We start from the raw sequence: 19414 nt of genomic DNA, 5'->3' as shown, positions 1-19414 counted from the left end.
TAGCCACACAGCCCAGATTTGAGGCTTGACCTTGAAAACACTATAGAGTGACATCAATTTCGCAGTCAAGTTACCATAAGGATAGTTTTAGTGCTGGGCAAAACGGGTATATGTCAGCTCACAGGTGTCTCAGGCACACTCTCTCTCTTTTAGTTACCTTGGGTTCATACCATTACATTTCCCTTGATTTGTGAATCTGAATTTAAACCAGCCTCATCTTAAGCCAATCTTTCAGCTTCCCTCAGGGAAGACTTCAGCTTGGGTTGAACTGAGCCTTTTCCTTCCCAAGGAGACTTGACGACTGAAAGGCTCCAGTAACTTAGTTCTTTCTGCATTGAGGAATTTGTTAGGATAGTTGCCATGTATTTAAACACTGTAATAAAAAGCCTGGAGCATTTCCAATCTATTGAGTCCCTCCAGTTCTTTGTGCCACTGTGCCTCTGAGATTTACCATTTGGTTCTTTAGAAGTTACCTGGACTAGTAATTCTCAAATAAATACCTGGTGCAATGGCTGGTGCTTATGGGCTGCAGAAGAATCTGCTGGGAGCTTGGCAAAAGTAGAGCTTCTTGGGCTTTACACAAAGCAATTCTGATTCAGTAAATTTATGCTGAGGCCCAGGAATATGTATTTTTAGAAATCTCAGGGCTTTCTGGAGTCAAGTTCAGTTGCCAGAATTTTCTGAAGTTCTTCAACTCTTATCAAAGATATCCTGAAGGTAAATGAATCACGAACTCTTTCAAACCATGAGATGCTTTAGTTTTTCTTCTGCTTATGAGAATCATAATGTGCCTCAAATTGTGATTTGCAATTAATTTCTAGTTTTATTGCATGGTATTAAAAAACAAAGCATAAATAATTATTACTTTGAAGAACTTCTTGAGATTTTCTTTGTGACTAGAATGTGATTTTTTTTTTTGTAAATGTACCCTTGGCACTTGATAACTAAAAGATTCAAAGGTATAAAAATAGTGATGAGATCATTCAAGTCAGTTTATTATTTTATTCCGAGTACTTGTTTTGTGAAAAATTGAGAAAAGTATATTAAAATTTCAGTGTCACTTTTGATTTTCTCTGGTTGAACTTGGATTTCTGTTATTTATGTAAGTATATTAATACCATCAGTAAAATTTCACTTGTGTCAAAAATATTTAAATTTTAAAAGATTATATGTTCTATCAATATAAAATTGTGTGCCATTTAATATGCTTTTTCTCAAATGCAACTTTATTTTACATTGGTGTTTCCACGTCTGTATTCTTTTAGTTTGCATCACGTACTTTAAAACTTTTATTATCATTTGTTTTGGGCATGTTTACTGCATTGAGAACTAGGCTCTGAGGTTACACTATGTCTTGGATCCTGATTCTAATACTTACTTGCTATGTGATCTTGGGCAAATTTCTCAATATCTATAAGCAGTTCAATGAGTTTAGGTAAGACCTTCACACATGATACTCAGTAAGTATTAGCCATTATATGATAATGGTAATAATAGTAGTAGTCATGGTAGTTGCGTAAAAGAGTAGAAGTAATATCATCCACTATTTCATTGTATGCTATTTTATTATCCTGTCTTCTTCTATTTTTTAAATGTCTTTTACTATTGCTTGTTTGTCCCTTAAGTTTTCTCTAGAGATCTGAAATCTATATATTCTTTTTATGCTATTAATGATTTATATATAGTAATTTAAATTCTACATATTTAAAGTCTGACTTAGCTCCATGTTTTCACCTGTCAAAAATGAAAGGTAGATATTGAGCTTTCTTTTGAGATATCTAAAAATAAATTGCTTTTATATTCTTTAATTTCCTGCCTAATTTACCAGTTTTCTTTTTAAATAATCTTAGATCTAAATGGTTGTTCATTTTTTATATGATGTGTATTCTTTATAAAGAATTATTTTGACATTTATATTGGCTTATAACCATAATAACATTTATTTAAACATTATTTATCTTAAAGACTCATTACTGTTTTTTTTCACATTTTCCTTTCCAGATACTTTATACTTTCACCAGTGAGTTTAAGCTAATCATTAAGTAATGTTTTTACATTTGGATATATGGTTGGAATATCTGTTTTCCTACATGTTTCTGTTAGTATTGCACACACATAAATGATTGTCTGGATTTAGAATTTCTAGGTTATAGTCTTTCCTGTAAATAGATGTAATTCAATTATCTTTGGGCATTTAGTATTTCAAAGGGAAAATCTGATGATAATTTTATATACATATGTGTGTGATATTTACATGTTTATTACAGTTCATATATTTATACACACATATATGGGTGAGCATTATCTATCTATCTATCATCTATATAATCTTTTCTTTGAAGATAACAGAACAGTAATGGGATGTTTTATCTTCAAAAATCAACAGTTTTGCTCAGCAATTGCTAACTGGGGGATTACTTTTCATTAATTTTACCTAATATTTGATGCATCTTGTTGAAATTATTTTTTTATTTTTTTCTAAATCCAGAAAGTTGTCTATTAATTCACTGTCTATTGCTTTTCCTCCATTTACTATTTCACCTCTTGTAGAATCCTTAGGGAGTTCTTATATCTGCCCTCAGTCACCTATCTTTTATTTCATCATGTAAATATACTCATGTTTTCTCTGATTTTGGGAAGAGTTCCCCCTCTTACCTTCTAATTCTCTTACTCAGCTTTCGGTAGTATTTAATGTGTTGATCACACAATCCTATGTGTTTTAAATTTATGAATCATAATTTTCATCTCCAATGAAACATTCTAGGTAGTAAAATTTTCCTTTTGCATGATTGCCTGCTCTTGAGATATAAAAGCAAATCCTCACAAGTCTTATTAAGAATACCAATTAGTGCCTTTTTAAACTTGATGGTTTCACAGTGAGTAAATGGCAAAGCTACATTTCTGATCCCAAACCCTGAATTCTTAATCCCTATGTTTTACAGTCCCTTGTTTTAATACCTGTAAGTATAAGATCTTTCTTTACTTTTAAAACTTTTTTTTAAAAAGGCACATTATGTTCAGATGCTCATAGTTTCATTAAATTTGACTGGTTAATGGTGAGCCTTTTTTTTACATCTGAAAACTAGGCTCTTTTCCAGTTTAAAAAGGTGTCCTATTACAGCTTGATTATTTCTCTTGTGTATTTGTCTATTTCCTTCTCAAAAAATAGCAGTTGCCCCAATGCCTTTGCTCAGAATTCTGGGAGCACTTCCTTGGTTAACATCTATCAGTTGATAAGCTTTTCTGTGGCATGGATCTTGCTGATGAGGAATTTCATTTTCATAAAGTTAATCACAGGAAATGAAAGTCACTCTGCATCCTGGAAAGAGTGCTGCGCTGGAAGGAAATGTATCACCTTTCTGTGGCCAGTAGATGGGTGCTAATGAGGTACCTCACCTCTCTGTAAGCCTTGGTGGTCTCCTTTCAAAATGGGGAGAGTAATAGTTGCCACATCTGCCCACAAGATCAAGGGAAATAAGGCATGGGATAGTGCTGCAGAAATTGAAAAATACATCCTCAGAAATTTTAAAAGCTATTTTTAGTGCCAGATCCAGGACAATGATCAATGCACATAAAATATCACTGCTGAAAACAAACTAGTCTGAAACAAGTAGTCCAGGACCATCATGTTACAAATGAGAAAGCTAGGGTCTAAAGAATTTAAGTGACTTGCTCATGGTATCCCAGTTAGTAATAGACAGGGAGTAAAACCCTGCAACTCTCCAGCAAAGAGATCTGTGTTATTTTTATTTGTGCTTGAGACACATCTTTCACCCAGGAACAATGTGGTAAAAACCAGGTCACTTGCTTTAAAGGCTCTTTGAGATTTTTCTGAGACTTTTTTTTATATTTAGATGTCTTAGAGAGTTAATCTGGGGTGTAGGAAGTGAACTAGCTTGGCTGGATGCTACAGGCCACTTCCCTGGGTTTTCTGAAATGGTTCTTCCTGGCCTGGCGCGGTGGTTCAAGCCTGTAATCCCAGCACTTTGGGAGGCCGAGGAGGGCGGATCACGAGGTCCCGAGGTCAAGACCATCCTGGCTAACACGGTGAAACCCCATCTCTACTAAAAATACAAAAAATTATCCGGGCATGGTGGCGGGCGCCTGCAGTCCCAGCTACTCGGGAGGCTGAGACAGGAGAATGGCGTGAACCCGGGAGGCGGAGCTTGCAGTGAGCCGAGATCACTGCCACTGCACTCTAGCCTGGGCAACAGAGAGAAACTCTGTCTCGAAAAAAAAAAAGAAAAAAAAGAAATAGTTCTTCTTGCTGAAGGATAAGAACAGCTTCCCCAGGGAAAGTACAGTCTTCACAGATGAGTGAGTTCCCTAACTTTTTTTCTGGGATGCTCCTGTTAGAGCAAAACTTGAAGTAAAGAAACTAAAAAAAGCAAAATCTTACTCTGTGGAAGAGATAATCAAACAACATAATTTCAGTAGTGTTCTAAGATATCCCAAATATTATAACCAGCATTATAACTAACATGATAGATTAATATGCAACACAAGGGAAGGATGATAAACTACAGCAAACCCCCACATAAAAACCCACCTTTTCTTCTTGTCGAAACCCCCAGATGTGCACCAAGTGATCAGTTTTTCCATTAAAAGTTCAAAAGATGGAATCCAGATGTTTCTTTCAGCTCCATGCCCTTTGACCTCTGGTGCATTTACTTGCTCTTGGAGTTTTTGGTCACATGACTCTCTGAACTTTATGTTCTACCTAAATAGCTCTGAAATTTACTCTATGATAATGGAGCATAGAGTTGTTTGGGTTGGGGATCAATTTCATGTCTATGAAGTGTTGCTGAAACTTTAAAGTTTTCTCTTTCAATTTTTTTTTCAAAAGACTGTCTGTGTTTAAGTCATGTTATCACTAGTCTATCTGGAATTTTAAGTGCTAAACATTTCAAGTGCCAAATGTTTGACCCACTTTGGCAATAAAGGGTTGCAATGGATGAAGGTACTAGTAGAAGATAAATGATCTTTCTTAGTATTGCAAACAGAGCATTCATAGACACATCACTGTGATGAGGTGGACAAAATGTTCTAAGAAACAAATTGCTTAAAAGGTATTTCTTGGCTTTCAATAACCAATCAAAAAACCATCTACACTTACACAACGTAGCAAGAAAAATTGCGTGAAGAAGATAAACAGCTCTCCACCCTGGACACAAATGTGTTAGTTCCTAGGCATAGGATGGTAATAGGATCCTTTGAAAATTTAAAACAAAAGCATGTGGAAAATTACACATTTACAGTGGCAACTATTCAATGTGATGTGGAAAGTCAGTTGTAATATATAATGATAACTGAAGAATGCGGCATGTGAACTTATTTTTTCTCTAGCTCTATGAGCAGTTCCCAAATTGATTAGAAGTAGTAGTTATAAATTTAGATTCCTGCTGTGGAAAATAACAGCAAAGCCATGTTCATTTTTAACATTTTTCAAAGGTCCTTAGAAATGCCATTTTTCATACCATAAATCTGTGGTAGTTGAATGTTGGGTTGCTTTCTCAAAGGAATGTTGAGAGTACGGTTGCAGTTTGCTGTGGTCAAGCTTGGTGGAAAGAGTCACTAATGGGGACCCAAAAGGATTCTTAGAGTATCTGACCAATGTTGTTTTTGACAAAATCATATTGCTACAACTGAGAAAGATTAGAGAAAAAAAAACAGTTATCTGAGACTAAAATGATTCTTACCAATTATATTTGGCAGGTTTTCACCCTTTAATATTTTGTTCCTGGAAAGGCCTGTTCTGGAAAAAGAGAGATGCTGGCTTATCCATGTAGGGCAGATTCAACTAGGGAAAGCAAAATAGCACCTCAACATTATTCCTCTCTGAAAATCTAACTTACTCACTAAGTCTTCTGATACACGGTTTGTTTGGATAGGAGGCAACTGGTTCCCTGGTTCCCTGATTCCCATGCCCACCGCGAGGCAAGTTAGTCCACAGAATAGGAAAACCAACCTCCTATTTGTTTCCTGGGACTAGGAAGATGACTTTGCCACTTGAAAAATGAATTATTTTCCTGCATTTCTTATCACCTCTGTTATAGGTGACGAATGTAAATTACGAAGTAAAAAATATTTATATATAGTCTTTAAAGCTATAAAAACAGTTTTTACAGTACTTTTTTTTTTACTTTTAGTGTAATAATTAGGTAACATATATTGCTACTCAATTTACCCACTTTTCATTTCATCTGGCTCTGTGACTTGCATTTATTTCAATGGCATTAACAGATGGAGTAATATAACAAAATTGACAATTGGCAAATAGATCAATTTCAAGTAAGAGGATTTCTATAGCTAGTGTTCTACTAGCCAGGTAGTAAAATAAGGCAATTATTTGGTAATTTAGGTACAAGTAGAATTCTATTTGTTAAAGAATGGGAATCAAAATGATATGCATAATTGGCTGCATATCTTATTCATTCATTTACTTAATCATTCATTTATTTGACAAATATTTATTAAGTGCCAAAGGATAAAACATGGTTCTTTGTCTTACAGAGCGTATAATGGAATTAGGATGACTGGATACACATGTAAGTCATCATCTTTACGTGCTTATTGTCACTTGGATCTGGCAGGTTGACTATTGAATAGTACCCGACTGGCACTAATAAAATTGCTAAACTGCCGTATTTCAAGTTACTTCTATTTTGCAACACTTTAATGGAATTATATAATTGTCACATCAGGAAAAACAGAAATTATTTGAAAATGACTCAAACATAGTCAAAGTAGACTGATCCATAAATTTATTAATAATTAAATTATACATTTATACCTTCACATGTTTCTTAAAGTAGCAATTCTAATTTTAACACCAAGTCTGCCTCCTGAAGGACTTTATACATTTTCTCATGAGCCATTTGTGGCTTGGTCAGTGCTTTCATTTTTATTCTTGTGTCTTCTTTTCCTTCTTCTGTCAGACTGTGACTTGCTGTCTTAGGCCCTAACATCCTCATTAATACGGATATCTTTGTCAATGGTACTGCCGTTGGTAGAATAACTGGTAAGTTGAGATGGAGTGGCAGTTTCCATTAAACTTTATTTCACTTTTTCTGCTCTGAATGAAAACTCGGGCTACTTGCAACAATTCTGGTCACTGTCTAATAATAAAGAGTCACTGGGTCACTTCAATTCATTAAGTCACAGAACCAAGTCACAAAATAATTAAAAGACCCAATCACATCAGAACTCCAAAGCCTGACTTACCTTTAAGTTGCCTCTCAACTCTAGCTTGTACCTGCTTAAGGCTGAGACCCTGCAACAGTGAGTGTGTGGGAAGCATTTGTCTTTCTATTGGACTCTGTCTCAGCTTACACAGACAGCTTCCCCCACCCTCCACCTGTGGCTTTTCTCCTACCCCGGGGTTGAAGGTAGGAGTGACAGAGAGTGGGGAGAAGTAAGGGGATAGAAAAATGCCACTTTGCTGAGAAGTACCATGCTCTCTGGATCTGGTGTACTGTTAAACTCATTCTTTCCTTGTGGGCACATATTTATCCTATTAAGAGATTCCTTGCTAGAGCTTTTCCTCCTGAAGTTCTCTTAACTCTGGTGGATGAAACTGTATTCCAGGTAGTCACTGAAACTTCTTGAGAAGAAAATTGCTAAACTGCTGTATTTCAGGTTACTTCTATTTTGCAGCACATGAATGGAATTATATAATTGTCACATCAGGAAAAACAGAAATTATTTGAAATTGACTCAAACATAGTAAAAGTAGACTGATCCATAAATTTATTAATAATTAAATTAGACATTTATACTGTCACATGTTTCTTAAAGTAGCAATTCTACTTTTAATACCTAGTCTGCTTCCCAAAGGACTTTATTGGCCCCTTGTGGGACACCTGTACCTTGTGGGTGCTGAGTGTGTCATTGCTCCAGGAGATCATATTGGACAGAACCCAATGCAATGCCACACTGGTCTTCTCTTCCACACCTCCCTCACATGATTCATGGGAGACACGCTTGCATCTCTTGTCTTGCCAACTCAGAAAGTGCAGGCCAGTCTCTCCGCCACTACCTTCCACCACCAATGCAGGCAGCCAGCCAGCCTTCTCCAGATCACATGAGAGGTGCTGGCATTCCTGCAATCACAAAGGGCCCTCGGATGCCTGAGGCTGCAGGCAGACCCAAATTCACCATCCCAAGAGTCAGGCATTAGTCAGGGACCCAGCTCGTGTTAAGTAGTTTCCTGAAACTCTGCTCACTTGGTTTATGTGAGTATGAACACCCCCTTCCACTCACCCACAGGAAGGGAAGATGAAATGACAACACTGGAAACTCTCTCAAAAAAAAAAAATCCTCCCCACTCTTCTTGAAAAAAATCCTCTTTCCTCTATAATCTCTTTTATCTGCTGCATCTGGTTGAGTGGTCAAAGAGTTCGGAAACAGTTTCTGAGATCATTCTTTTTATCAGTCTTTATAAGCACAGGAGAGGGGGGTCCATCTACCACCCCTTTGTGCATCATATCTATCACATTAGGGTCTCGGTGAAGACTGGGGCAGGGAGAGTCCCAGGCCAGCTTTCATTTGTGGTAGTATTTGGAATATGAGAAATGAGTGATTTAATTTTTCTAATATATATATGAGGGGCCGCCCTTTCTGAATAAAATAAATCTGCTACTTATGTGGTCCTGTCCCTTGGAAGTCTACCTCACATTTAGTCCATTCCTCTATCTCAGATAGGTAGAGACAATTTATTGAACTTGATAAACCACAGAATTTGAGGTGCGTGGCTTCTAGGTATGGCCCCAAAGCACACTGATGCCTTGGGAAATCCAGATTCTCTGTGTCCAGTATATTCCATGGGCTACCTCAGAGATTCCCGAGTTTAGCAGATTATTTGCCAATAAATAATCAAAACACTGTTAAGTGTTGAGAGAAAGGGAATGAATCCCAGGCTGAAGTGACCATAGAAGGCTCTCCTCAGATGGGGCTACTTCTTTTTAGCCATTCTTATAGCTCCAGGTAATGAGTCGCAACCAATTAGCAATCCTCCTAGAAGGTCTAGGTTAGTCATTCATGATTGACTCTAGCATCAATGAAAGCTTCAGGCCTAAAATCAGCCCAATGCTTAAATTCTTATAAAGAAAAGAAAAATACGGCTTGGATTTTAAATTTTACACTGTTCTGAACTTAAAAAGAGTACTTAAAACACAAGTCACAAGGATTGACCAGGGCAGTTCAAAAAAGCTTATTCAAGGGGTGTTGGTGCTTGCAAAAGATCAAATCATTTGTTGATTTCATAAACTGTATAAACTATGTTAACATTGCACAAATACTTTTTGTTAAGACTAAAAATGGACATATCAGGCTTTGCTGCCTTTCCCACATGAAGCAGTGTAAATTAATTGGTCCCAGCTTACACCTCTGTTGTCGAATCAACACGGTCTGGCCGCCTTTTGTGAAATGCCAACTAATGGATCAAAGCCTCTGGAGAATGACCCCTATTTTCCCCCAGATATGTGTGGTTTTCTGGAAATCCATATCTCTCACCTCTTTAAATGTCTGTGGGTTATTGTGAGAAGACAGTTCCCATCATTTTTACTTAGGCCCATCTTGTTCCTAATTTGCAGCCTGTAAGCCATCTGAGTGTTCCACGTCCATGAAGGTCATGTTTTAGTGGGTTGTCCATGTTTCTGCCCAGTGACGTGCATTCTAATTCTGGCTGTCCCATCTCTGTTTCTAGTTCCATCTGAAGCAAGCCCAGGTTGGTTCTTTGTGGCTGCCTTAACCTTTCTTACTATACAGGTCACTGTGCAGACCATCTGCTTCCTAGGAGAAGATGCTAGGAAAGAAAGCACCAGTCAGACATTTCAGCCATATAGGGGCTGAGTTAATATTAATTATTAATATTAACATTAGATTAATATTGTGAATGTACATAATATTTATCCTTTTAGCCATTCATAGGTATACAATTCAGTGGCATTAAGTACAATCACAATGCGCTAGAATCATCACCGTTATCAACACCCAACGCTTTTTCATCATCCCCAACAGAAACTCTGTACCATTAAATAGTAACTCCCCTTTACCCACTTTCTTTAATAACAATGAAAGATACCCAGGTGGGAGAGGAGACTGTTGAGTCAGGGTCCTCTTAGCACTGCTTAGAAATTCCCATGGTAGACAATGGATGGGAGAGGAAAAAAAATAGACTAAAAATCCAAATGCTGTCTCATGTAGTATATAAGGAAAAGCTGGGGAAATGTGCCTTTCTGTTGATTGAAGTCATTTTCAAGATTTCAGTGTTTTGGTTAGCTTTTATTTTCTTTCTTCATATCCAAGCAAATTAAATATAAGCAAAAACTGGAGGAGACACCACTATGGCCTTGACATGGAGGAGAAAGGGGATGTTCTTGACTACCTAACATATGCCTTGCTTTCAAGACAAGCTGCAAAATAGGTTACTTGGGCAGGCAGTGCACTCCAAAGATCCTGGCTCAGGGCAATGGGAACAGATGACAAGTTGATAAAGACCAGGGCTGGCCTCCACCCCCTCTCTGCCTCTCAGGAATGACCCTCCCACCGGCACGGCTGTGCAAAAGGACAATCCATTTTAACGGGCTGAGTAGCTCCAGGGGCTCAACAAAAGCAAATAAGCTCCATGTCCCACAGTAAATCGTCTCTAGCTGAATGATGTCTGGTTCCTTTCTGGAAAGAATGTTCTTCACTGAGTTGTAGTTTGCCAAGGGTCAAATATGACAGAAATGAAGTGTTGCTAATAGTGATTGAAAAGGATTCCTACTGTTTGTGGCCAGTGCTGGGTAGTAGAAAGGCCAAATTTGTGGGCCAGAAAACAGCAGGAGACAGTAAACTTTCCCCGAGACTTACTAAACTTTAAGTCACCTCTGCTCCCCCAGCCATTCTGTCAGCCCTGTTTGGGGGAAACTGATATTATAATTGCTAATCTCAGCAAGGGCCTAACGTGCAACCTGAAGCTTTTTTCGGCCTTTGGTGCAATTAGGGCGGAGGGCAAGGCCCACAGACACCGGCGGGCTCCGCCCCCTCCTCCCAAATTGCCCCACTTGGGTTTCCTCCACACCCTGACATCCTCTGTAGACAGGTAACTGAGCAGTGCTGGCTCCCAGCTTTCAGGGAGAGAAAATTATTCCTGCTCAAGCTGGCTGGGAGCTATTAAAGATTTAAATGTCACCTCAAAAGAACTCTCTGCTAACCTTTAAGTGGTGGTGTCTCCAGGGCTGTTTGCGGCAGGCTTTGCCCCCTCCCAGGGAGTCTGGAGAGCTGAGAACATTTGTATATGCATTTCCTCCACCCCTCCTTTTCTTTTTCTCCTTTCAGGGAATTATCACTCTACCTTCAAAGGGGGAATTTTGTGGGACAACTGGCACCTGCTGGACTGGGCTTCCCAATGAAGGCTCTCTTGGCTGAGTGTATAATTTCATTTAATCCTAAATAGCCCCTTTTACCTACTGTCGACAAATTCCCTTTAATCCTAACCACCACTTATGAGAATATTTACTATCAAAAGGAGACAAATCGCTATTTAAATGTGGATTTACTCAAGTCTGAAACTATGACAGTGACATACAGTAAAATGATAATATGTAAATAACAACTGGAGACAGATTTATCTTCTGAGAAAGCTGGGCAGAGCAGTGGATTAAAGTCATATGTGATCTACTTTGAGTGGACTCAATTCAGACACAGCATTCAGTTATGACCAACAACGCCATTCATTCTGCTTACTTCAATTCATTTGGCCCTAGTTCTCAATGACCCTCTGTTACCATGCATACACCTCCGATAAGTAGGCCTTGATGTTTACAGCACTTTGGAGAAGAATAAATGCAAACTGCACATTATTTATGGGTGTGCACTCTTAGCTTAAGAGGGATTTGTCACCAGTGTGAATACAGGTAGAATAAGTAGATGTGTGTTAGGGCAGATAGCCTGGTTTCCAGAAACTAAGTAGAAAGAAAGGAGCTAAATAAAATATCACCCCAAGACAACAGCTTTCAATTATTGCCCATGATCCTGAATTCCTCCCAATGAATTGAAAGGAAATCTATACCAGATGGCATTTTCCTGAATCAGCCAAGTGCACCAGTCATTCCCACCTCTTAGTGATGGGCAGCAGTGCCAAGGAAGAGCCGGCCTTTCATTTTCTGCCTCTGCTCACCAGTCACAGAAAGCAACTTTGCTTTCTAGGGATGAGTTTCCTAATTGCACTGAAATGTAATTAAAACAGTTAGAAATGGAGGGCCTTTTTTTCTAAAAAAGCAGAAATCAAGCAAATTGTGCCCTGTGTTCTTTGGCAGCAGTGGTCTAATGAGCCTAAGCCAGAACTGGGAAAATACTGAACACACATTATGTCACTTATTGACATGGTGATAATCTTCTCAATTGAGAGTAGCTCAAAACATGTAAAGTCACTCACAACTCTTAAATGTATGGAAGGTGGGGCATAAAAATCACTGTATTGTAATGCAGCATTAGAATACATTGTATTGAGCCCACTCATATATTACAAGGGAGAGCTGGCCTATGTTAATCGCAGTCTCCCTTAAATTATCTTGTCCCAAGACACTAAGTCTGAGAATGAAGACAAATATATTCCATTGAAAAAGCCAGAATAGATCTGACACCTCTAACTTGAACAGTACAATATCTGATATTAGAGTGTTTGTAGGTTTCTTTTAGAAAATTGTTCCCTATATAATATCCATAGGGTTGGATCCAGTGTATTCTTCATTCACAACTAAATATGAGGAAGCTAAAAAAAAACAGGGGTCCTACATATACTTCATTCTGCCAAGGAAAATATATTCATGACAAAGAGACAAATATCCAGTTAATTTATTCAACTAATTACTTTTTTAATATATTTTCTCACCATATAGTATAATTTTATTAGTGGATAAATTATTTTATTGTGTTGTTTACTATCTTGGCAACTAAAGTTGATCCTATTTTAAGCATGTGACGATCTGGAACACTTATTGGTGAATAAAGGGCAGAATTTTTTTTTTTTTTTTTTGGCAAGGATTCATCACTGATTTGGAGAAGAAGCAGGAAAGGATGGGGATGAGGAACAAGAGATCAGTAATAAAATGTGATTGACTATGAATGACAGATTTGTTTCCAAGCTATGAAACTCTTCCTCAACATGTTATGTAAAGGTCACTTTGGTTAGACCCAATACCTTGGTGATTCAAATGTACAGCTGTTTGTTTAACAGAAAGTAGAACAAAACACCAACTCAATCTAGGAAGAAACTTGACTGACAGAACAGGCTAAATGTAAATGGTCCATGAAAGATTCTTCTGTTTAACTAAATATAGGTATCCAACAGTTGATGGTTGAGGTAGCCAGGGGCCTCCAGATGGTTGCAAAAAGATAATCTATCAATGTTAACTCAGGGCCTGAGTGTCTTGAAATAATGGGCTTTGGGTCTTGTTCTTGTATGGTAGCTTCTAAAAAACATAGACATCTCACTTTATTACTTGAGGGTCCTTTTTTTTTTAAATGAATCGAGTGTAGCTTCGGTTGCACTGTGATAATTTAGTTCACTTCTGAACTTGACAATGTATTCATCAAAAAACGAAGGAGAGAGTCTTAGAAGGATGCATATTTGCTGCTAATGTCCACTTAACCAACAACCATGCATGCTTTGATGACCTTCAAAATTGTTGACAGTTGAAGAAAATGGATCTTGCATTGAAATGTATTAAGAAAAAGTTTTAAAACCTATGCCATCTGTGGGTTTGAACTGGATATATCAGTTTTTGTCCCATGCCATCTGTAGGTTTGAACTGGGTATAATATCAATTTTTGTCAGAACAATTTTCATGCATCTTCTGGACTCCAAGTTCAGGGAACAAAATGGTATTAATGACACCATGAAAGTAAAATGAGCATCTTGAAGTTCAAGCTTCTCCCCTAATAAAGTAGCAGAGGGGATCTCTTCCCTCAGTTGCTACTGAGAATCAACAACAACTGATGGCCTGAAGTTAACAAGCTAATATTTCATCCATGGATACCAGAGTGTTAATGGCTAAATGTGCCAGTGGAGGAAAGGAGCGCATATGCAGCTATTTGCCCGATACAACTTCTGCTGTCATGGCCTATTAAAACCAGTTTACATGTGCATGTCGAATTTGATGAATATGTATGTGACCCTTTTCAGAGCCATCACTCATTGGGCTATGGCCCCATGGCAGGAAAAACAGCACCTCTCATTAAACACAGCATGAGTTACAGGCATGTTATGTTAATATTTCTTCAGAACTTTAGGGGGTTTTCTTCTTCTTCTAATAAATTGTGTGAAGAAAATAATTTAAAAGTATAATTGATTTAAATTAAAACCTTTTTCTCATTTTCTTCTTAACTATTTGATTTGGTGTGTGGGTTCTGGAAAGCTCTTTCCTCAGGAAGTTGTCGGACATGTTTATGAATTGTGCTTTGTATCACTCATTTGGGACTCCCGAGGTAGGCCCCCTCCTCAGTGCGAAGTTTAGCAAGGCTAAACAGGAGACCGTTCTGTATAGAACTTGAAAACTCAGGAAAGACAGGGCTCCTTTGGGCCATGAATGAATCATCTGTTAACTCACAGTTCTTATCAGTGGGTCTGGCACACAGTAAGTTTTCAACAAATGATAGCTACCCTGATCACTTTTACTATTGTTATTTAAGCTAGAGTTAAAACAATCTTTGTGCTAGGGAAGATAAGAGGCTTTCTGAACATGCTTTCCAAAAAATCTAGGGAAAAAAATCAGAATAGAGTTTACCTTAAGTAAGTACACATAAACTATTGATGCAGTAATTCCAAAGATTTGTGCTGAAAACCCTAAAAGGCCAAACAAGTCCAATTCCTCCCATATCCCTCCTACTCCTACTTCTGTCAAAGTCTCACAATATCCTTTTCCACCCACTCTGCTCCTCTGGCCCTTCCCTGGTGTCTGCTCAATGGTTAAAAGCTGCTTGAGGGCAGGGGTGATTCTTGATACTCTTCTGTGGCATCCCAAATATCTAGCTCAGTGTCTGGTAAACAGTGGGTGCTCCGTATCTGTGAGTCCCTTCTCTGCAGATTCAACCAACCTGGAATAGAAAATACTAAAAAATTATAATAATAAGTAATATAACAATAAAAATATACAAATTTGAAAGTACAGTATAACAACTATTTACATAGTATTTACTTTGTACTAGGTATTATAAGTAATCTAGAGATGCTTTAAATTATTAGAGGATGGGCACAGGTTGCATGCAGATAGTATGCCATTTTATATAAGGGACTTGAACATCTGCAGGAGTTCTGGAACAAATCTGCCCACCCCATTGATAAGAGGAACAACTGTGTGAGTTGTAATCACCTCCCAAAATTGATCACCTAATTCATGACCCCTTTATACCAAAACCTTGAAGACCATCTTCTCTATATACATGTGCTGATGTACTAGATGATTACTAACCTATGACTCTAAATGCCTGGACAGTTTAGCCACTGTCAAGAGACAGTACCTAGGGAAGAGAGGATTTTGGTGAGGAAAATAACATCATTTCAAAAGGAGCTACCCTGCTGGAAGGCTGGGCTCCCTAGAGAGCTGCAATACAGGAACATTGAAATAAGAGCTTAGAACTGGGGTTCTAATCTTGACTCTGCTTTTGTCTGGCTGTGAGGCCAAGGAACATGTTTATTTTAGATGTCAGTTTCCTTGTTTGCGAATTATTGCCAAGGTCTTCAAGATCTGAACTGCTCTCCACAAAGAATTTCACTCCACTTTTAAAGAACTGGTCTTGGTCTCATATCTTCCTATATACTGTGGTGTATCAGAGCATTAGAAGAGATAATTACATACTTAACCTTCCATCATAGGTCTTTTCTCCCTGTGGAGAGGAGATGGCACATTCCTGCAATTCTCAAACAAAGATTACAGAGATACTCACGTTTCTTTTCCCCTTTCCAGCATCACCATCTGCAAGCCTAGAATCTGGAGCTGGGCTGCTTCCTGTGCTATCTGGTTGTCCATTTAAAATATCCAGGCAGTACTGAATATCCCCTTTGAAATTCCTCATTGTGGTCACAGGTCTTCAGATTGACTCCTAGAAGGCAGAAAACCAAACCATGCGAGAAGTGGGAAAGTGCATTTGCTGAACTAATAGTAGCCAAAATTCAATGCGTATTAAGTCACCATTGACTATGTCTTGTTCTAAGTGCTTTACATTTTTGCTTCTTATTAACGCATTCAATCTCTACAACTACATCATGAGATAAGTGCTATTATTATGCTTACTTTAAACAGAGACAACTGAGAGGCAAAGAGGATTAAAAATGTGTCCGAGGTCACACAGAGCTGGTAAGGGAAGAAGGCTGTATTCAAACTCTGGGCAGTCTGGCCCCAGAATCCTAGCTGGTTTTTTTGTTTGCCATTCTGCCACAGTCTGTATGAAATTTCTTCTCCCAGGTGTATGCCTCCTCTGGATAATACATTTGGAAGCAGATAGAGTAACATCCTCTATAATAGAAAAATACAAACTCAAAAACAAATAACAAAACAGACCTAGTTTCTCACCAGAGAAATCTTTTTCTTGCTCCAGCTTTGCTGGAACCAGGTTTTATTAGTAAGGTGTGCACCAGAGAAGAGTGGCTTGAAATTTGGAGACTGCTCCATGTGTGAGGCCAGTCTCATTGGGACCAGCTCTCCAGTCTGAAGTAGGAAGCTGAAGATGCCAGTGGGAGTGCTTAGGTGGAACGCTCTCTCCCAGGATTCACGCCATTACTCTTCCCTCACTTGAGAGGCCCCCAGCTGGCTAAGCAGCAGCCTCAATCGCCAAAGCCATCTCCAACTCACTGTATAAATCTAGCACCAGAGCTGCCAACAGACAGTGCTGGATAAAGTCTGTTCTTCTCCCTGCCAACCAAATGGCCCCACAGCATAAGGTTCCAAGTTTTCTCAGTCTCATAAAACTTGGCTGAATGAGGCAGCGGTGCCATGAAATTTGCATTTATCTTGTGCACCTGACACTTCCCATCACAATGATGGAGTGCTTCCCTCATGTCAGAGTGCTTTTGGCTCTTAGGGAGGACAGGAAAGCAGAGTGGAGGTTGGTTGTGGGATAGGCTAATCAAAGCCAGGCAGAAGAGTAAATCCATAGGCATGAAGAATGAAAAACAAGGTGTGGAAGAAATGGAAGACTGGGGAGCACTGGGGGACTTAAGATAAAAGAGGTTTCCAGGGCCCCTTGTGCATTTGGGTCATCAGTCATCTGTGCTTTTCAGGGACAACCTTGCTGGTGACCTCCAGGTCCTGATGTGCAGCATCCATGCAGCTGCCCCAGGGAAGCTGATCTCCTCTTTCATAGTACATCATTGTGTGCACATTTAGAGCTAGGCTGCAAGAAGATTGACCTACAGGGTCTATAGGTTGTTGTAATGAAATGGTTTTGTTGCATTGGTATTAAGGTTTTGAATGGGAGAGTGGGTGGGGGAGACTTTAGAGTTTCAGCTGAATGTGAGAACAAAAATAAAGAAAAAGGAAAAATAAAACTTGTACTCAAGTGAAAGTTCCCTTATCTGCCTCTTTGTTCATCTTGCTTAAAACTTCTCAAATTTGTTTTAGTTAAAAAAAAAAAAAAAAGAAAAGGGAAAAAAAGGCTCAGTGGCTAAAGAGCTTGGACTATATAGCAGAGGTCTAGATTCAAATCCCAGATCAACCATTTACTGGTGGCCAAAGTCTGAGTCTTTCTTTGCCTCTCTTTCCTCACTGATAAAATAAGGATATTAGAAGGAGTATTTTATAGAGTTGTTTTGAGGTTAAATGAGATAATGTGTGCTATGTACTTGGTGCAGGTGCCTTGTAGGTACCATAGGTGTGGGTTAATACTTGACCTCAGGATTTTGGAGGGATGATTCAGGGTTTTAGAAACCGTGAATCTCAAGTCTCTCATTTATAACTCCACCATGAAAATCATTGCCTAATGTAGATCTATTTTTTAATGTCTTAGTAAGATTCATAATGTCTGAATAATTGTTGAAGTTAGGGTTGGTAGAAGGCCACCCATTAAAACAATTATATATTTTCTCTATTGTGCTCTTGTCTATTAGTCAGATTTTTCCCTACTAGATCTGAATTTTCGAGAATAAATTTCCACTACTGCCTCAACTCTTTGCCCCCTTCTCAGAGACAAAATGTGAACTAGGCATTTATGATACTCTTTTTCACTAGAGGAACTGGCCTAGATTCGCCCAATATGACTACATGGATGGTGGGCTTGACATTTCCTGTGCGCTTGGAAATCTAGGGCCATGCAACATTCCTGTGGTCAATGAAAGTTTCTTCGCCATTCTTTGATGACCACCCAGCCTAATTCAAGGCTGAGTGTGGTGGCTCATGCCTGTAATCCCTCCAGATTTTATTAGCAGCAGTAAAGAAAGGCGCCTTCTTTTGGTAAGAAAGCCAAAATTAAGAAATGGAAAACTGATTTTGAAAGTGAATTGTTAACTTGAATCATTCATTCATTTATTCACTTTTTATCAAATATCTATTGTGTGCCAATTTATATTAAACATGATTCTGTTTAATTTTTAAATTGCTTATATCTTCCAGAAAAAAAGTGTGTGTGTATATATAATACATAAAGTTATATATATATATAAAGTAAGATACATATGTATGTGTGTATATATATATAAGACATTTAAGTTTATATGTATGTGTATATATACATGAACACACTCATATACACACACATATATGTATATGTATATATGTATATATGTATATGTATATATGTGTGTGTATATGTATATATATACATATACATATACATGTAAAGTTAAATGTTACAGTTTCTGAGCTGGTTCAGTGAACACAAATAAATAAGCATACAAATGAATAAAAACTCTCTTTGTTAAATATCCAGTGAATTTCTAAGTTCCAATTTTTTGAATGAAATAGGCCAAAAATGGCAAGCAAATCTTTTCTGAAATATACATGCTAACAATTACTTTGTCGATTTCCTCATTGTTTAGGAGAGTCTTCTCTTATCTTCAAGAAGAATAAAAAGTGAAGCTGACATTACTTGGAAAGAGAATAAACAAAATCTGTCATGAGGACTGCAGGGATGAATGACACAAACCAGCCATTTCTTTGAGAGTCAGGAAATATCTAGTTTATACAATAAGCTGATCTACCAATAAAATACAATTGGTGTTGAAATATATGGCTGAGGAAAGTCCTCATGTTTCAAGGTTCAAAGTTATTCCAAAGAAGTCCTTGCTCTACAAATGTAACATTGAGATGACGTATTATATGCTTATCAGAATAAACTAAAGGAACATCAATTCAAAGATATTTTCACTCCAGAAATATATGTATAGGTTTTCTATGTGTTTGAGTATATATGTATGTATGTATATTTTGTACATATA

The 19414-nt window shown here is 37.9% G+C and overlaps 1 long non-coding RNA gene across 1 annotated transcript in view; it reads left to right on the top strand.

Moving 5' to 3' along the window:
• The window catches only part of LOC130541223 (uncharacterized), a 38906-nt gene extending 19700 nt beyond the window's left edge, over positions 1-19206 (top strand). Inside the window, exon 4 of the long non-coding RNA XR_008955267.1 lies at positions 19016-19206. This is a non-coding gene — a long non-coding RNA (uncharacterized LOC130541223). The remainder of the gene's footprint in view (positions 1-19015) is intronic.
• The last annotated feature ends 208 nt before the right edge of the window (positions 19207-19414 follow it).

The sequence above is a fragment of the Pan paniscus genome, chromosome 12 (genome assembly GCF_029289425.2).
Source record: "Pan paniscus chromosome 12, NHGRI_mPanPan1-v2.0_pri, whole genome shotgun sequence".
NCBI classification, from domain to species: Eukaryota; Metazoa; Chordata; class Mammalia; order Primates; family Hominidae; genus Pan; species Pan paniscus.
The sequence above is the reverse complement of the archived record's forward strand: the minus strand, read 5'-3'. Positions and strand labels throughout refer to the sequence as shown.